Below are 20,219 nucleotides of genomic sequence, written 5' to 3'. Positions count from 1 at the left end.
CTCCAGAGGCAGGGTCCTGTCCGGTCCCAGTTGACAAGGTCAGGAACCTTGGGTTTGTATTTGACAAGGACCTTTCAGGCAGGGCACAGATCAACCAAGTGACTTCGACCTGTTTCTTTAAACTTAAGGTGCTTAGAAAGATTCTGCCCTACATCCCGATTACACTAAGAAAGGTGGTGATGGGAGCCCTGGTCCTGTCCCGGGTAGATTATTGCAACTCAGTCTACCTGGGAGCAGGAGAGAAACAACTCACAAAGCTGCAAGCCATCCAAAATGCTGCGGCAAGAGTGCTGCTAAATCTTCCCAAGCGGCACCCTACATCCAAATCCATTCGGGAGCTTCACTGGCTCCCGGTTAGGCGCCGTGTTCAATTCAAGGCACTTTGTTTGGTACACAGATCACTGTATGGAAGAGGACCTGACAAATTCATCACATTACTACCTCGCTATGCACCCTCCAGAACTTTGAGGTCAGCCAATCAGGATCTGGTGTGCCAGCCAAGAATAAACAGAGCTCGGTGGGGAGGCAAATCCTTTTCCCACCAAGCCTCCAAGTTGTGGAACTCCCTGCCCCCCCTGCTGCGTGCGCAAAAGTCCAAAATATGCTTTAGAAAGGCCTTAAAAACCTGGCTCTTCACTCAGTCCTAGGTCTGTCCCACTGTGCTTTAAGTGATTCTCAGCGCCAAGACGCCGCAGCATTCGTGGGCTCTACAAGAATTTCAGTCAGTCATCAAACCTTCATAAACATTTAATACTATGAAAACAATGATGATTCTAATTTGTATACTATCCTAATCCTGAGAACGGTTTCTACGACAAAAACAAAGGATGACGCACAAGAGGCTTGCCTATGAACATTTACATTGAGTTCGGCACAACTTTTTGCACCCACAACAAATAAGTTCTTTGTATGCCTTAGATGCCTCCGGGATGGTTGTCCAATGTGGAACCATTACTCCATCAATCCACTTCAAGCCCCAATAATTTCAATTTGGCAATTCTTGCAGGGGCTCTAAAGTCTGACGTCAAACATAGCCCCCTTCGTACACAGATCATTTAGCATGTTGAAGAAGAATGTCTTGTGTAGGTGTAATGCTTTCAATAGTTCTGTTGCCACTTGCAAACACGAATTGGTGAGCACCGTTTATTACATGCAATGTATAAGTGTGGCTACACATTAGTACAATGAATTTCTCGAAATTTTTGAAGTGAACAGGATCAACAGAACTTTGTCGATCTGACAGATATTTAAATGTCGGAATAGCAGAAGACAGTGCCATCGTTATAAGCTGCTTACTTCTCTATCCCTTGAAATGCTGACATGGTGTCGCAACCTGTAACAGCATGGAAAAAGAGCAGAGATTCACATATATCAACGCTTAAGCTTGCACCAGTACTGTGAACTGGTATGTAGCTGAACTTTTTTCCTGTACCAAATGCTAACCACAATTCTGAAATCCAATGTTTTTAAATTTAGCAATAGCAATTGCAAGAATGACTACATCAATATCTACTGTACATATAATTATTTTGGAAAACCTTCAACTGCTGCATGGAAAGAAGGAAGCCTAACTCACAAGGCAATATAATTTCGAGATTTGTAATTGGTGTGGAACTTGCAACTTTCTCCTGACAAAGTGACAACTACTTGCTTCCCTACGATGTTAATAGGTTGCGCACGCTTACTCAGTAAACCAAACATTTCTGTCTAGTTTTCGTCTCGTCTAACGAAACAATGTCAATTTCTGGGTGTAAGAGCGTTAGATTCATCTCTCTTGCGAACACCCTCACCTCATTTTTCCCTAACACTTTGCTTGTTGCTTCCAGTAATATATATATATATGCCTCACAGGATCTGATTATTTCACATGGCTTTCTTGAGTTTCTATGTAGGGTATATAAACTGTTGAAGCAAATGTTTTACAAGACTTGGGGGGTAGCATTCTTACTATAGCTGCACCAACTAATATAATTCCATCCACCTCTGGAGCAGTGTTGTGAATGGTGGTACTTTATGGAATCACTCCAATAGCTGTGACTTCTGTCCTTGTCTGAGTTTTCCATTCACAGATATAGATGGCAGGAAAGATTGATTCTCATGCTTGAAAAGGTATATATTGGGTGTCAGGCATTTCTTGCCTAACATCTGATACGTAATCTAGCAAACAGATTGCAATTACTTTTTAACAGGGATAGTTTTTCTTTGGACTCAGAGGATTTACTCATCCTGGTGCTGAATAATTGAAGTGTTTTCCTTGGTACTGCATCTGTTATGGGCTTTGAACAGAAGTTATAATGTGATTTACCTTTTTAATGTGCTGTTTTCATTGAGGTTATACCTGTAGCAGGCATACATTTGTTGATGTCCAGGTTAAATATATCACTCCTCTCATCCATAAACAGATTATCAACTTCCTCAATTGTGTACAGTAGAGATTTGACATCTTTTGTGAACAATTGTTTTACACTAAGTATTTGTTCATGGTCACGAAGGTTGTTTGTTTTGGCATTCACAAATGTGTTCAAACTCGAGAGCTCCTGGATTTTCCATCAGAGCTACAGCACCGCCATCTCCCTTGATGATAGTATTTTCCTGCTCATGATTTTGATCTAGAGAAATTGATGAGACTGCACTGTTGCTTTTATTGACAGCAAACGTTCCTTTACTAAACTCTGTGTCTCTATGACGCGAATGTTGACCATCAAGAATAATCACTATGATTTGTAGCAAACAACAATGGAACCATCTGATCAAGTACTTGTATATACAAATCAAAGTTACCCTCTCTAATTGAGCAAACAACTTCAAGTGCAAGTATCTGCAGATCCCTAACAATCGGCCAAAATTGGAAGTGTGGGTGTTTGTTCGATTTCCACTTAATCCAGTTAGAAAACTTCATTATTTCTTAATGGGACTATTTAGATTCAGGATAACTTTGAGAAGCCTTGTGTTGTACTTGGTTGTTGCCATCGCTTATCACTTTAGGAATGTGGAACACGGTCTCCGCTCGTGTTCCACATTTCTGTGTGGGTTGTGGCATTCCAAGAAAAACAGATGAATACTGGCTGGCAAAGGAGGAGCAGCTATCCTGCTGCAGGGAAACACTGACTGTAAATAAACCTTACCTTTTTTTCTACAAGTTGTGCCAGTGTGTTCTATTACTGTACAAGAATATGGAGACTAGCTGAGCCAGCTGGCCCTGCTGCGAGGGCGTAGCTGTGAACTTAGCGTGCAACCACGAATACTTGAGCAGTCGTGGGTCCAAGTTTGAAAATCACACATTGCCAGGAACTCTTTGTAGCATTCTTGAATCCAGGGACTAGTGGGTGAATTTTCTTGTTCCTGATTTGGCGAAGGAGCATAGGCACTCGCAGGGCCAAGTGCACAGCTCAAGCTCAGTGGAGTATGGAGCATCAGCACATATGAGCGATACCGGAACCCTCTCAGCCATTGCACACAGCTCGGTCTCAGTGAGATGTGGAACATGAGCACACTTTCAAAACAACCTCTATTGCACGTCGTCTAAATTGTCATAAGAGGCAATTTTTCCTGTCTTGACCTTATTTCCAACGTCAGAAACAAGATCTATATGGCTGTCAGCCTTTTTGAATTGTTTTGAGAGCAGCACTTTGTATGGGTTCAGTGGGTTGCACTAGTCTTTGCAAGGAAGAAACACCCAGGTGAGTCATCTTTTCGGTGATTTACACACCTTTGACTCTGCATTCTTTAGTTAAGGAGCTCACTGCAGAATATTTCCCTGTGAGTCATTTACTCACACATCTCCCCTTCAGTTAAAAAAAAATAATTCTTCATCCATAATCTTGTCATGCAGTCTGAATGGGCTATCGTGTCTCCTCCATTATTTCTTGCTTCTCCAGGTTCCCTTTCCATCAAAGGGGAAGATTGGATAACGATGTTTGAGACCTACCTAGAAGCTTTAGATGGTATACGTTTTAGTGCTTCTCTTAAGAAGGCCCTACTCTTAAATAACTTGGGCAAAGAGGGACAACACATATTTAAATATTTACCTCCAGCAACTCAGCCCAATGGAGACCCTATTGAAGTTGTTTATCTTGAAGCAAAAAAAAAGCTAGAAGATAGATTTGCAAAGGAAGTCAATTTAGTTGTGAATCGCTACAAATTTTACACTCATCAAAAAGAAGAATGTCAATCAATAGAGGACTTTATTTCTAAGTTGAGGGCGCTTTCTCTGAAATACAAATTTGCTGCATGACTGATGAACTAATATGCAACCAATTGATTGCTCATTGCAGGTGCAAGAAAACTCAAGCAAAAAATCCTTCACTCAAAGATGCTATTTGCATTGCTATAGTGGTTGAACAATCACAAAGCTATATGCAAGAAATGGATAAGAAAAGGAAGGAGTAGTAACAACAATGCAGTGACTACCGTGGTTAAGGATGATTCTGAGATAGCTGCTGTGTTGAGGTCTGATTGTAATGTGTCAAGACCCAAACAACTTACTAAGTCTTGTAATAGGTGTGGTAGCAATTTCCATACTGCTGATTAGCATAGATTTGTGACCTTGGAAAAAAATTGCAGGAAGTGCGGTCGGCAAGGGCTCTTTGCAGCAGCATGTAAACAAGTGGGCAAACCCAGAGAAGCTATGGTGGAGGACGCTTACAGCGTTGTTGGACAAGAGGCTAGAGTTTTGAGTTTAGCTGAAACTGAGAAAGAAATGGGTAGAAAAACTAGACCCAAGGCTGATTTCGTAGTCAATGGATAGGAAATACAACTCATGGTGAATGCTGGAACCATGCTGTAAATGGGCTAGGGCTACTTCAGTTAAATGTTAAAGTCACCAAGTAGCAAAACAATACATCAAATTAATCAAGTAATAAGCAGTGACACTGATATATAGAAAAATACACAAATTATTTTATTTGTTATACATGGTAGTTATTACTAAAAATAGGTTGTATAATGATTATACATCTCTAGGCGAGGGTTGACATGAGCAATATTATGTACTTCAGTCAATTTTCAAGCCTTTCAAACACGATAATTCATATAAATAAAATGTAATTGATTAATCAGCAATTCGAATTATTGAGAACAATGTCCATAGAACAACAATGTATTGGGTGGTTTCCAAGTTCTGTCTCAACGCGCGTTTCGGCAGCCCACGCTGCCTTCCTCAGGAGTTCCACCTCCAAAAAAGTATATTTGATGGATATGCGATGCTGAAAAATATAGGGGACTGTGTATAGTCTAAATGGATGTTTATACCCATGATTATTGGAGTAGCCAATGCCTTAAATCCTATATATTAATCAGAGGGGGTCCAAGTTAAGATAAAGATGGCACACAAAAGGATCCAAAGATGGTTCAACGTGATAAGAACCTAATACTTTAAAGCTCAAGAATAAGACTGGACTAGCCAGACGTCCTCAATGTTCTGTCATCATGGAATGTTCTTAGGTGTCAGCAATGAAGATATAAGGACGAGCTGCTGATCCTGTTTGCTCATATGGCCCCTGCTGTATATCAATAAGTAACAGCGGAGAGCGGGCAGCTCAATGCAAAGTATGTGTACTGTGTTCACTCTAAAGAATGCAGAGTCGAAACATTGCAGGAAGTGCGGTCGTAAAGGGCTCTTTGCGGCAGTATGTAAACAAGTGGGCAAACCCTGAGAAGCTATGGTGGAGCACGCTTTAAGCGTTGTGGGACAAGAGGCTAGAGATTTGAGTTTAGCTGAAACTGAGGAAGAAATGGGTAGGAAACCTAGACCCAAGGCTGATTTTATAGTCAATGGATAGGAAATACAACTCATGGTGGATGCTGGAACCATGTATGCTATTAATCCCCAGTTGATGTCAGAGAAGTTGTGGTCAGGAGGGAGTTTGTGAAGCTAGCAACTTGGGTTACATGACGACCACTATAATGTTTAGATGAAGAGCTATACAGGGGAAAGTTTATGTGCAGAGGATGGAACTCCCATTCTAGGTTGGATGCACAAATATAACCTCTGCATTGTAGTTAATCCTAGAGCTCCAATTCAGGCAATGGCCACTGAAGACTTATGTTCGAAAGATATCTTAGAAGAATCTAAAGAAGTTTTTAGAGAGGAGTTAGGATGCCTGGAAGGGTATGTGCATAAAATCGTTTTGTAGCTTAAGCAGCTGTCAAAGAAATGTTCAGAGATATGGTTTTGTCTGGGGTGATCAAACCTGTTGAGAGTTCGATGTGGGTTTCTCCAGTAGTTTTTACTGAAAAGTCCGATGGTAAGCTCAGATTTTGTATTGATTTGAGATCCTTGAACCAGAATGTAGTGGTTGATACCTATCCATTGCCGAATATGTGAGCTTATTTTAACTTTCAGTGGGAGGGAAATATTTTTGCAAATTGGACTTAAGAATGCATATCACCAAATCAAGTTACATGATCAATCTAAAACCCTTGTGTGTAGCTAAGGTGCCCCCTGTTTACTTTAAGGCCCAAGAGGAGGGGGAAGAAAGAGAACATAATTATCTCTAACTTCTCTAAATAACTCTGAGCAGGATTCCTATACAGCACAGACACTTAACAAATTTATTCTATTGCAGATGTTTTTAGAGACCCCCATCTCGTATGTTTTGGAACCCACACATTTCCGGCCCTGATGAATGTGACAACATCCAGCTTTCACCGAAATGCGCGTAGGCCTCCTACACACGTCTGAGAACTCCTTAAAAATGATCTCCCATGTATAAAAAATACAAAGTAGAATGTGCTGTTGTTTTTCTCAGATGTGGATTTGCGTTTACATCTTACACCTAGTATGAGTCCTAGAAGGTATGAATAGAATGAATGAGAGAGAAATTTCAGGAATGATTGTTTTTGGGTTTTCACACAGCTTTTTAGTGGGGGTCAATTTAGTTCATTTTGTAAAAATCTTGGATTTAAGTGTTTGTTCATAAAAAGTCAAAATTATTCTAATGGATATATATTTTCAAAAAAAGTGTTTTTATGTATTTAGAAAAAAGTAAAAATCAATCATGTCTTGTGTTTAAATAAAGATAGCTCAAAAAGCTAGATTTGAGTCTATCTCTTCATGTTTCTGTGCTGTATATGTCTAAACACATAGAGCTATGACCGAAGCTTAAATCATATAGGTCCGTCAAGAGGTTGCCATTTCTGGTTCTCAATCTAAAACCCTTTACTGCATTCATTACCATGGAGGGAATCTTTCAATGTACAAGGATGCCATTTGGGCTATGTTCAACTGCAAGCATTTTTTCAAGGCATGATGAGTGAACTGTTCAAAGACATGTCCTGTATAGTTTATTTTCAGGACAATATTCTTGTCTCTGGAAGTACTGTTGATCAGCACAACCTAGTACTTAGACAAGCCTTGTACTAGATCAAATAAGCAGGGGTGTCCATCAGGTGTGAAAAATGCAAGTTTCTGGTTGACAGGGTGTAGTATTTGGGGTATGACATTTCTGCTGAAGGGGTTAGACCTAAGCAAAATCTTTTGGATGCCATTAAGTTAACCCCCACACCTGACGATAAACATACGTTGAGGTCTTCTTTGGGCCGCATTGAGTACTACTCACATTTTGTGCAAAGGTTTTCTGAGAAAACTGTGGTGTTAAGATTATTGTTGAAGAAAGGCTCTATTTCTTATGTGAAAAAACTAAATCAATGTTGTTTTAATTTCATGAAGGAGGACGTTTGTGGAGAGGGCATCCTCACACCTTTTGACACCAAACTAAAGTCCTTCCTTACTGTGAATGTCAGTGCTACTGGTCTTAAAGAGGTACTGGCACAACTCCATGGCAGGCAAAATAAAACAGTAGTCGTTGCTTCCAGGACATTAGCCAACTCTGAGAGAAATTATTCCCTTATTGAACTGGAAACCATAGCATCAGCTTGGGGTTGTGAGTATTTCAGGACATACATCTGGGGTGCCAAGTTTCTTTTATGGTCTGGTCACAAGCCCCTAGTAAAGGTGTTGTTTCCAGGTGGAACAAGCAAATGTTCAGCCAGACTTGCCAGGTTATTGCTATAAGGTCGAACACATCCAAGGTTGGCAAAACATTCAATCAGACTGTTTATCAAGGCTATGCTTGGAAAAGAAAATGGTAGATCGGCTTTGAGTACTGAAGAAAGATTGCGAAGGAGTTGTTGCTTCTGTCCATGATGTGATGAATGTGGTAGGGGTGCATGACATCACAAAACAGGAGTCACTCAGGGAAATGAGTTAGATCTCACCCTGTGCGAGGTAAATCTTTGGTATTGCAAGGGAGTAGGAGAGAGAGTACTGTGTCTCTCTCTGTCAGGCCTTACTTGAAGGTCATAGATGAATTATCTGTACATGAGGATGCTTTGTTGATGAGTGGTAAACAGTTTAGCCCTCCTCAGTGTTTGAGAAGCAAACTTATTGAGCTTACGCTTGAGGGACATTTGGGCCAAACCAAAACAAAGAAGAGGTTGAGAGTGGATTGGTGGTGGCTTCGAATGGATACGGAAGTTGATCTGTGGGTAGAGAGATGTATTGTGTGCAAACAGAGTGAGACGTGTTTGAAGGTAGGGCCACAGGTGGATTTAGGACATATTGTAGAGCCTCGGCGACCTTGGCACACCATTTGTTTAGATTTTATTGATTCCATGCACAAACTTAGAGGTGATTTGAGATTTTCTATACTGCTAGTTGATGTGTGTTCCGAATTGTTGATTGTGAGGTTCATAAAATATATCACTATCAAGGCGACTGTGAATATGTTGAGAGAGGTTTGGTTTGAAGAAGGTATACCTTCTGTGGTTGTTACTTATAAAGACACACAGTTGACGTCACGGGAAATGCAAGTCGTTTTTCTGGAGGATTTTAGGATTCAGCACAGTCACACTTCAATTTATAACCCCCAGGGGATTGGAATGTTTGAGAAGGCAAATCGGTTGGTCAAGGGTACCATTCAGATGTTTCTAGCCGGGGTGAGAGATGTGAGTGCAATGGTTTCAGAAATATTGTGGACGTACCGCTCAAGTATATATGGAGTGACTGGTAAAATGCAAAAACAACAGGTGATGGACAGAATGCAGAACAATGTCATACATTCACCCCAGTACAGAGATCTGGGCCTAAATCCATCGTTTTTTTTCTCACCATGCCTTTCCAGTTTGAACCCAGCCATATGCAAATCAGTCTTGACCCTGTGCCCCATGGGAACAGTCCAGCCCGAACTGCCAAGCCAGGTCCTCCCTGGACTGGAAACAAGCATCCAAGGACCGGCATTTGTGACTGGTAAAACAACTTTAAGGTTATGCATGGGTGAATGCCTGGAACAAAATTAGTCCCCACTTGGATCAAGTATATGGTACTAGACATCAACAAATGTATGCCTGCTACAGGTATAACCTCAATGTTATGAAAACAGCACATTAAAAAGGTAAATCACACAGCCACTCACACATTCACTGGCTCTTATGCACAGTTATTTATATATGTCAACTCTCACATGTACTGTGTTTTACATATGTACTTACTTTGACATGTAGCACTGAGATATACATTCACTCACCAATACACTCATGCACACAGTCAACCGCCCATACAGCTGTTGCCACATGCACTTTTGAACCCATACATCTAGTGAATCAACTGCTCACACATCTATGCACAGAGTCATACACTTCCCAGCCACCCACACACACACTCAGTCTCCCATACAAATACTTGGGCAACCAATCAATAACCCATATAGTTACTCATATAGCTACTGATCAACACATGCAGCTGTTTACAGAACAACAGACATAATGATGCACAAATTAAGACAGTTTAGTCACTAACCCATGCACTCAGTGAGACACATTTAATCACTAATTCATACAGTCAGTCATGCACCTACTAAATCCTTCATCCAGACACTGATACATCCACTCATTCTTCAATATGTAAGACATAGTTTAACTTTACAGAAACATACAGTCACTGGATGTTGTCATCAGTGATGTCATCAGTGATGTCATTTGAGATGTCATCAGTGATGTCATCAGTGATGCCACTGACCATGTCATGAATGATGTAATATGTGACATCATCAGCAGTGGATTGCGGGTGCGCGATATATAGTTAGTGCAACTAACTATATATGCGAATTTCAATGGTTTTGAGTGAGTAAAATAAGGTTTTGTAAATGCTAATTCCTAACTATATATGGTCTATAACCTATGGTTTTTTCAGTGAATATATATATATATATATATATATATATATATATATATATATATATATATATATATATATATATATATATATATATATATATATATATATACCAACCTCAAGCATGCCTATGCTCAATTGCAGAAAACTTATCATCGCCAGGTCTGTAGAACGAGGGCGGCTTATTACGCCACTGAAATCAATAATAGCACTAATGTCTCTAAAACTGTTTTCAAAATTGTAAAAGATCTTACTGCAAAGAAAACCACCATTTCTGCTGTCACCTCTCCAGACCTATGTAACAACATGGCCAATTTTTTTACGGACAAAATAAAGAAAATTTACGAGACCTTCCCCCATTCCCCTCAGCCTTCCGTTACGTTAGACATTAGCAGACCTTGTCTGTACTCCCTTCCCGCACTAGAACGTGTGAGTTTTGATAAAATCTGTAAAAAAATAAAATCTGGCTCCCCGGCCGACCCTTTAAAACCTGAGACCTTCTGTGTAGCCAATGAGCTTATCACGGAACCAATACGAAATATTATCAATCAGTCTCTTTCTATGGCCAAAATTCCTTCCAAATGGAAGCAGGCATGGGTATCTCCCATTTTGAAAAAGCCCACTCTGGATCCTACCCTTCCTGAAAATTTTCGACCCATCTCCCTTCTTCCTTGGCCAGCTAAAATCATGGAAGCACATGTCAACACCATCCTCACCAACTTCCTTCTAACCAATAACATTCTGGATGACTCCCAACACGGGTTTAGAGCGGGTCACAGCACCGAGACAGCCTTGCTTAGTGTTACAGAGGACCTCCGTACCATTCTTGACACCGGCGGAACGGCAGCACTGATCCTGTTGGATCTCAGTGCTGCCTTCGATACGGTGTCACACGAGGTCCTCTTAATGAGATTGGAGGAAGCTGGAATCATAGGTACGGCCCTGGGATGGTTTAAAGACTTCCTTGCCAACAGATCCTTTAAAGTGTCTAACCCCCCTTACATCTCAGAAGAGCACAACATTGGACAGGGAGTGCCTCAGGGGTCATCTCTGAGCCCCACCCTGTTCAATGTTTACGTCCGACCACTGGCAGAAGTGGCCAAACAGAGTGGTCTGACGTTAGTATCGTACGCAGACGACACCCAGTTGGTGGTGGCTCTCAATGGTAACAACGGTATGGAGGCCCATCACTTCAAGCAGACCCTTACTGACATCACCAACTGGATGACGGCGAATTTCCTCCAGATCAATGCTGGGAAAACGGAAATACTGCTCTTGGGAAAAAACACCGCAGCCTGGGGCGGTAACTGGTGGCCTGACAGTCTAGGCCAACCGCCTAAGCCTAAGGACTGTGTAAAAAATCTGGGAGTCTGGGTCGACTCTGCATTGAAATTTACTCATCATACAAAAAAAGTTGCAGCTATCTGCTTTGGCATCCTGCGCAACCTAAGACCTACGCTGAAGTTCTTCAACTGTCACACCCGCCAGGTTATTGTCCAAGCTATTATCCTCTCTAGGCTGGATTATGCCAGCTCCCTTTTACTGGGCGCTAATCAGGCGGAAGTTGTTAGACTTCAGAGAGTGCAGAATGCTGCCGCCAGAGCGTTGGTAGGTCTTCCCCGCCACTCTTCAGTGGCGGGAGTTCGGAAAAAACTGCACTGGCTCCCGGTGGGAAAAAGGATTCAGTTTAAGGCACTTTGTCTTGCCTTCAAAATCCTTAAAACCGCCTCCCCCCCGATGCTGTGCCCCCTCCTGACGAAGTATATCCCTGGGAGGCGACTGCGCTCAGCAGGACAACATCTGGTGGTCATTCCCCGTACCAATCTAGCCAGAATGGGCGGTCGTTCCTTCAGCTTGCTCGCTGCCAAGCTCTGGAACAGCCTTCCGGAAAATATTCGTGGCATTCAGGATCTGTTGGCTTTTAGAAAAGCCATCAAAACCCATCTTTTTCAGTAACTGTATCTTTTCTCTTCTGGTATTCCCCTTCTGTTTTTAGTTTCGCTCGCAGCGCCGGGACGCCCCTTTGCTGGGGCAGCCGAGCGCTATATAAGTTCCCAACACACACACACACACATATATACATGGTGCAATTTGGTGCTCTTATACAACTGGATTTTTAATTGAAAGAAAACAAAAACACAAGATCAGGACTGTATCAAGATTGTGGTTTCATAATGTACCCATATCACGGAAAGGTATCAATTGTAGGGGGTATTTTGAGTATATGTCGAAGGAGCTTATGTTAGTATTTTAATTAAAAGTGTGGTTTGTTCGAGCTAGGGATAGATGAAACCAGGGGAATGCCCTACCTATGGAACAATCTTGTCCAAAGTGTATGAGTAATATTCACCCCATATCAGATCATTATGGGTACTTTGCCCCATTACTGATTTTTATGTAGTAGCCCAATTAAGTCTGGCTACTGTAGTTTCTGTTTTCATTGGGGCACTCATATCGGAACCCTGCCATTTAGCATATGTGTACAAGTATGGTATTCGGCATCTATTGAGTGAATTCAATGGAATTTCATCATCTAAACCCTTCTCATTACTCCGAATACTATAAATCCATTTCTGTTCTCTGAGAAGCAGAATCCTTTTGGTGTCTTACACTGTATTCAGGATATTTGGTTTACCTAACACTATCCAATGGATGTTGTCCACCATGTGTTTCTTCTCTAGGTAATGTGTAGTAAATTGTGCTATGGCTTTGTGACATTGTATGTTGCTTCTATGTTCCATGATCAGTATAGTTTCTTTACGTGTTGTCATCCCTATGTATAGCAATCGACAGGGACATTTAAACAGGTAAATTACATTTTCCGAATTACAGTTTGTATGGTTCATCTGCACCCATGGATATTTCAGACCTACGTCAATACTATCAATATCCTTGGTTAGGTTGCAGATGTCACTGGTACCACATCTAGTGTGGCCTGTTACTCATGGGAGGTCCCATAGTCTCTGGGGTTGCACTTGTGTCTCATATCAGGGCCTAGTGTGTACTAGAGATCCCTCTTGTTGGCACTTTTCCTGAAGGAGAATAAGGGTTAATAAAGATTTAGAACATCGGAGTTTAAAATGCACCTGTTATTTAATACAATGCATTTTATATTATTTGATGCAGTGTTGAAGGTGATAAGGCAGATTGTATTCGTCACTCCCGGTTTTTCCATTTTTTTCCATAAGGGCTTCCCTATTATAATTGGATGCTCTCTTCTGGGCTTTCCTTATCACCTTATCAGGATAGTCTCTCTTTCAGAGTTTGTCAGATAGTTTGATTGATTCCTTTCTAAAGTTTCTTATATCTGAGCAGTTCCTTTGTAGGCGGAGAAACTGGCCCACCAGGAGATTCTCCCTTAAGGATTTGGGGTGAAAGCTATTAAGTGATAGAAGGCCATTTCTGTCCATAGGTTTATGAAAGACCTGTGTGGTCAGTTTTCATTCCCTGGGTAAAATCACCAGATCTAAAAACGGGAGACTAGTTTGCGTGATGGTAGATGTAAAGTGTAGTAAGGGATAATGACTATTAAGCCAGTGTAGAAAATCCTTGATCGATAGTTCGTCTGCTCTCTAGGTCAGCAGAACATCATCAATGAACCAGCACAAGAGTTTAATGGGGTACGCTCAGGGGCTGTCATGGGTAAAGATGTATTGCTGCTCAACGTCTGCCACATACAGCCCGGCCAGACTAGGGGTGAAAGCACTCCCCATCGATGTCCAATGAGGAGTTGCTCATGCTTGCTATTCGTGTTCTGTTCCATTTAGCACTTTTACATTAAGAACTAGCGATAAACGTAGAATTATTTTATTGTGTAATTATGCTTAGTCTCGCTGGATTTTTTGGTATTTCAGCGTAATTACGCTACACTGAATTATGTGAGTTATGCCAAGAGAGAAAAAACTGTGGATTTGAACTCCATAGGCCAGGAGGAGAGTGATGTCAACTATTTCCTGGCTAGGATCAATTAATGTCATCTGAACTAAAGGCCCCTTCAACATTGGGCACAAGGTTACCCTTTCTGCCCCTGAACAGGACTCTTTGACATCATAACCTAAAACATCATCTCCCATTCATGCTTCTCCAACTGACCGAGACTGGCCTCAGGACCAGCAGTATTTGAGAGTGTACGTTACCCCAGAAACCCATTTGCTCTTATATGACTAACCGTGGCATGTCCTGTACGAAGTTGTTGCAGAAGTGCATCAACAGGTTCGATCACCATCATGCAAGTTCTTCAATGGGGATTTGTCATAACTGAGTCAGGGGTTAGCTATCAATAGTTTAGTAGGGTTTGTTGTATCAAGTCTGGAGGTATGAGGCACCCACTGCAACCCATTTAGTGGGTGTTCCGTCAAACCAGAGAATGAGGAGTCCAATTGTCTTCCTTGCGCAAGGACCCATGACATGCTTGCTAAGAAACTGGATTGATTGTGGATTTAACATATATTATGCCCAGGCTGCCCACCACTGTGAGTGGAAGGCATGCTGACCTTTTTCTAGGCCAATATATTCAACATCACCTTCTGTATTTCTTCCTCCATTTCCTCCACCACAGCTGACTAATGCACCTTACCCTGTTTGACCTACCCCTCAGGAGATGTCCTTTCCTACCTCACCTGACAGCATGGCCAGAGAAGGTGATTCAAGTCACTCTCAACTCCGTTCTGACGGATGGTCATAAATTTGTGTTCCCAAGCAAGCGGCACTCCTTGGAGTAGCTGTACTTGTTTTAAATTGCTATCATTATCATCATCAAAATAAGTGTTCATTTTCCTGACACCCCCTCTCACCCCAGCCAAAGTTTAATCTCCCTCCATGGATTCAATTATTTTGGTTGGTTTCGCCTTCCTTTGAACATTTTTGTCATTCCAACAGCTCACATGCATTTCAGAATTTTCTATCTCGCATCTAATTTCAAGCATCAATTTTATTTAAAACAATGTTTCTGTGTCAGTCCTAGTTGAGTTTCTATTCTTTATGTGCATACTGTTTGGGAATGCCTATTGATGCTTTTGTGAAAGTGGTGTCCTAATGGGGCTTAGCATCTATCCAGGATTGGTTCACAAATTTCTTGATTTTTAGAACATGTTCTATTTTTAGGTGCATATATTCATAATATACAAGGTATATGTCTTTACACAATGTATTTATAGAGAAAGGAGTCAAGAAACTGTTACAACTCACAAGTTCATGTTTGGAATGAGGAAAAATACATGGAGGGTTTTGACATGTGAGGATTGGCAAGTGAGTGGTCTGTGATGTGTTCACAGGGGTGCAAATACTGTTCACATCCTTATGAGAAGATAAGGTCATTAATCTTCTCGGTTGTTCAATACATGGTCTTGGTTGGAGTAAGGATCAGGCTCTGCACTTGGTTATGATCTGTGGTTTAGGCGCACCCTCTGTGATCAACAGGTGCATGACAGCAACTTTTCAACTCATTAGTGCTATCTTCATTCTGAGTAAGGAAGGGCTGGCAATGCCAGCAGAATATCTGCTCTGCTTGATGTAGAGTATCAAGCCTCTGGAGGACATACAACACCATCAGCGCCCAAACATAATCTACATTTATGATGTTTGGAAATGGCAGCAGCTATTTTGAGGTTCAAGTTTCTGTTTCAAAATGTTTCAAAATGTCCTTGCTCTGCAATCATAATATTGTATTGCTGTAGCCAAGACATTGTTGCATAAACATTATAGACTTTTTGGTTTCCATTTAAAAGCTCTTCTCAATTGTTTTTAGGGAAGACACCTAAATAGCATGCATTACTGTTTCAGAGTTTACTCTCAAAGAATATAGGCTCAAATGTACCAAATTTCCATTCATAAAAAGCATTTGCATATTGGGCACTGACTTTTAGCAACAAAAAATAATTTGGAAAACCAAGCTACATATTAATTGTTTGGGTCACAAGATTGGGAATCATAGTGGGTCGCAATCTCACCTAGCTCATCCATATTCAACAGGTAGGTTTTATTTGTGGCTCACTATGATCAGATGCCATCTTAAGCATGGTGGGCTACCATCATGTCTGTGATCACATTTAAATTATGGATACTTTAAAAAAATTAAGTCCACTTTCCTCAAAAGAAACAAATGCATTTAAAAGGAAAATAATTGAGTTTATGTTTGTTAGAGAGTTGGGGGTGGTCTCTTGGACCATTGCCTACTACTCAACAAACCGTTTTGTACATTCACAAAGGGGAAGGAGTTGTAGGGGAACCCCTTTCCTTTTGTAAATCTGTTACTTCCAAATTTGGGTATTGGTATCTTTTCAATGTTTTGGGACCAGATTTCGGTCTCAAAACATTAACCATAAAATAAAAACTCTTTGGAGGGAACACCATAAAGATTCCCAACCCAAATAGCTATTTGTCATGCCTTTCTAAACCCATTTTGTGATTTGGTTACCTGTTACTGATGTGTTTATTACATTAAAAAAGTCATTTTGCAGTCACAAAACCTGTGATTTTGTGACTCACAAGCTGTGCGACTACAAACTGACTTTGTACATATGGTACATACAACTGTATTACTGCATATTTCTTTGGATCATGTGCTACTCGAGGAAATAGAAAGGATCTTTTTCTTTGTCGTACACACAAAGACTTGACTGGCCGTGGCTCTGTTTACTTAACCTCCAAACTTAGACAGTACCATCCACCTAGACTGTTGAGATTAAGTGACAAATCAGTGTTAAGCATCCCACGTATCAAGAAGGCCCATTTGGGCGGCAGGTCCTTTTCCTATTTGGCATCATTATATTGGAATAAGCTACCACACTGTTTTAGGACCTGTACAGATCATTTTTGATTTAGGAAACTACTGAAGACAGTTTTCTTCTGAGCTGGTTGCACTATGCTGTGGGCGTCCTGGTTGCATAGAGATACCCCTTTGGCTTATTAGAGCGCGTTATAAATGGCACTAACATTAACACCTTGCAAGACTGTCACAATAAATGTGATGCACATATTTGATAGGGGTATGTTCTGGGAAGGTATCCACTGGTTTCAGTGTGAACCTTTAATTTGGATGTATGTTTTCCTTATTTTGAAAGGTGGTTAGTTGAGTTTATATTTCTTTTCAAAGTGTGATATTATGTCAAGGCTTGAATGACAATGATTCCAGATGTTTTTATGCTCCAGTTCCAGGAACATCAGTATTTGGCTAAAATACAGTGTCTGAGGCATAGAGATATTCTGATAGTGTATCATAGCCATAGTAAGTTATAAGTGGCGCAATATATGAGGATAGGATACTGGGATATGAAGCCTGTCTTTAGATATCCTCTAAAATCAGTTGACATTGTTTTACAGTAGAGTGATGAGTCAGAGTGATAATATCCAGTGTCTTTCGTTTCTCTTTTACCTCATTCCTCTTTCCGCAGGGCTACTGTTAACCAGTGTATTCAAATATTGTATGGTTATCTATGAATATGGGGAGCTTGGGCAAAGTACATAATTTCTTTTGGATCCAGAAATCAATTGGTGAAATCTGACAAAGGGAACCCTTTAGGTGGATAGTCAGGCAAGCCTGCCATGCTCTTGTACTCCACAAAGTATCCCAACGTCATGCCCATGTTCTAAGTATCAACTAGGTCCTGTTGGCAAAAACTTCTATGAGGTACAGGTTATTTTAATTGCACTTAGCATTATCCTCTCTCATTTGGAGATGTTGCTGTTGAATCCGAAAGTTGTACCGGAATGTTCGGCTCGCCATCATATAAATTTGATACTACAGGTGGTTATATATGTCCCCAGGTGGGTGCTAATAGAGCACACTAATCCCTGCTTGTCATGAAGTCGATATCACATGGAGTCATGCTGTTCCAAAACATCTGCCCTGATTGAGCAGGAGCATTTATCTAACAATAAGTGCCATCATTTACACTAGATATTAACACAAAAATGCTTAATAGAATGAAATGTAGAAAAATTTGCATTTTCTTTAACATGCAAAATTAATGTGTAGCTTGATTTTTGCAGTAAGCTTTCATTTCTATCGTAGTTACCTTACTGGGCTGGACTAGGCCTCTTCCATTTTTCTTTCAGTTAATATCCCTCTTTAGGAAATGCTGAACTATGCAATATTTTTTGATAAATAATCCACACTTGACTTGCTTAAGCATGTCATCTCTGTAGAATGTGATGACTTTAAAAATGTATTTCTTCTTTTCCTAAGCTATATGTGCTCATCATATTTAGTTAGTTATCTAGCTGCTACATATTCACAATGCTGCATGCTGAATAGTGTATCAAAACAATAATGCTCACATGAAGATGTGAATCTCATGACTTAATCTTGTAGGTTACAACTAGAATAGTTCTGCTTTCAGAATAGTTCATTGTTAGGCAGTGCAATACTGAATAGCTAATAGTTTAGACTGCATGGTTTTCGTGGGAACTCAGAGTGAAGTTAATGCACAAGAATGTTTAGGAATGAAGTTGATACTTGTACATAACACCTTGCACGTTTGCTGTGGGAAGGAAGAAAGAAGCAGCGGAACATCACACTATCCTTCCTCATTGGCTTAAGATGACCTAGCATCAGCATGGATTGTTATATATATTTTTGTGTTTCTAGTTAGAATTAAGTCAGTGCTGTCCAGGCTGGTCCTGTCCATTCTTCTACAACGATCCCTCTTCCCCAGAGCACTTTTTGCACTATTCATTGTCAGCTACAGCTGATGATGATTTATGTCCCCTACTACCGTGTGGGTGTCTATTTTATTTATTGGTTATGGCTAATGCTGTGACTATTATCTTAGCATAAATGTAAACAGTTGTTACTGCTAATGTTTGCTGATGCTGGTTTTAGAGAAGAGACCCTTATCCCACACTAAACCTGGTTACTCTTCCATCCCAATTCTAGAAACTGAGATAGTCAAACTGATCTCCACCTCCATGCCTTCATCTCACGTCCTAGATCCTCTACCTGCGCAACTGACCAAAAAGCTGAAACTCTCCTTAGCCCACTCTGGTGCAAGATTATAAACAGCTCCCTAAAAAACGGAATCATTCCAGACTGCCTTAAAGTGGGACAAGTCACCCCACTGCTGAAAAAAACCTGGTCTGGATATAAACGATTTGAATAACGTCAGAACCGTCTCTAACCTTCCTCTCATATCCAAAAACCTAGAAAGATGTGTACTCCAACAATTAACTCAACACATGGACAGTACCTCCTTGACTCCCATCAGTCTGGATTTAGGAAAGGCTGCAGCACAGAAACCGCGATCCTCAACATCATCGATGATATCCACAAATCAATTGACTCAGACTAATGCTGTCTCCTCATTCTCCTAGACCTATCAGCAGCATTCAACACAATAGATCAAAAACTTCTCATCAAGGCTCTCCAAGAAAGGGACGGACTTGGTGAAGTGGTCCGCAAATGGTTCTCCTCCTTCCTACACAATCGCTCCCAGAGAATCAAAATTTTTAGTCCGAGCTTCACCCTGTCAGTAAGGGAGTTCCTCAAGGGTCAGTGCTCTCCCCCAACTCTTCAGCATGTACATGGATCCCCTCACCACCCTACTCTAAAGAACTAACATTCCCTTTCCCCTATATACGGACGATACCCAGATTTACTTGGAAATTTCCTCTGTTAAAGACATTCAAAGACTCAACGGCATACTGAGGGAAGTGCAACTATGGCTGTCAAGAAACCACTTAAAGCTGAATCCTGACAAAACCGAATTACTCCTCATATCGAACAAAGAAAAGAACCCCCAAATGGTTGATTGGTTAAAAGCTATTGATGCGCTCAATGGGAACCTCAACCTGACCAACTCTGTTAAATCACTAGGCATCACTCTAGACCCAAAACTGGACATGACCAAACACATTAGGAACTTGGCTAAGAGCGCCTTCCTCAACCTGAAGCTACTGAACAAAAAAAAACATTAATTCCGCCAAAAGATCTCAAATAAGCCACCCAATCATTGGTGCTGTCAAGATTAGACTATGGAAATGCAGTCCTCTCAGGAATAACCAAATAACATCTTGCTCTTCTGAAAACAACTCTCAACGCGGCTGCCGGAAT

The sequence above is a fragment of the Lissotriton vulgaris genome, chromosome 8 (assembly GCF_964263255.1).
Source record: "Lissotriton vulgaris chromosome 8, aLisVul1.2, whole genome shotgun sequence".
NCBI classification, from domain to species: Eukaryota; Metazoa; Chordata; class Amphibia; order Caudata; family Salamandridae; genus Lissotriton; species Lissotriton vulgaris.
The sequence above is the reverse complement of the archived record's forward strand: the minus strand, read 5'-3'. Positions refer to the sequence as shown.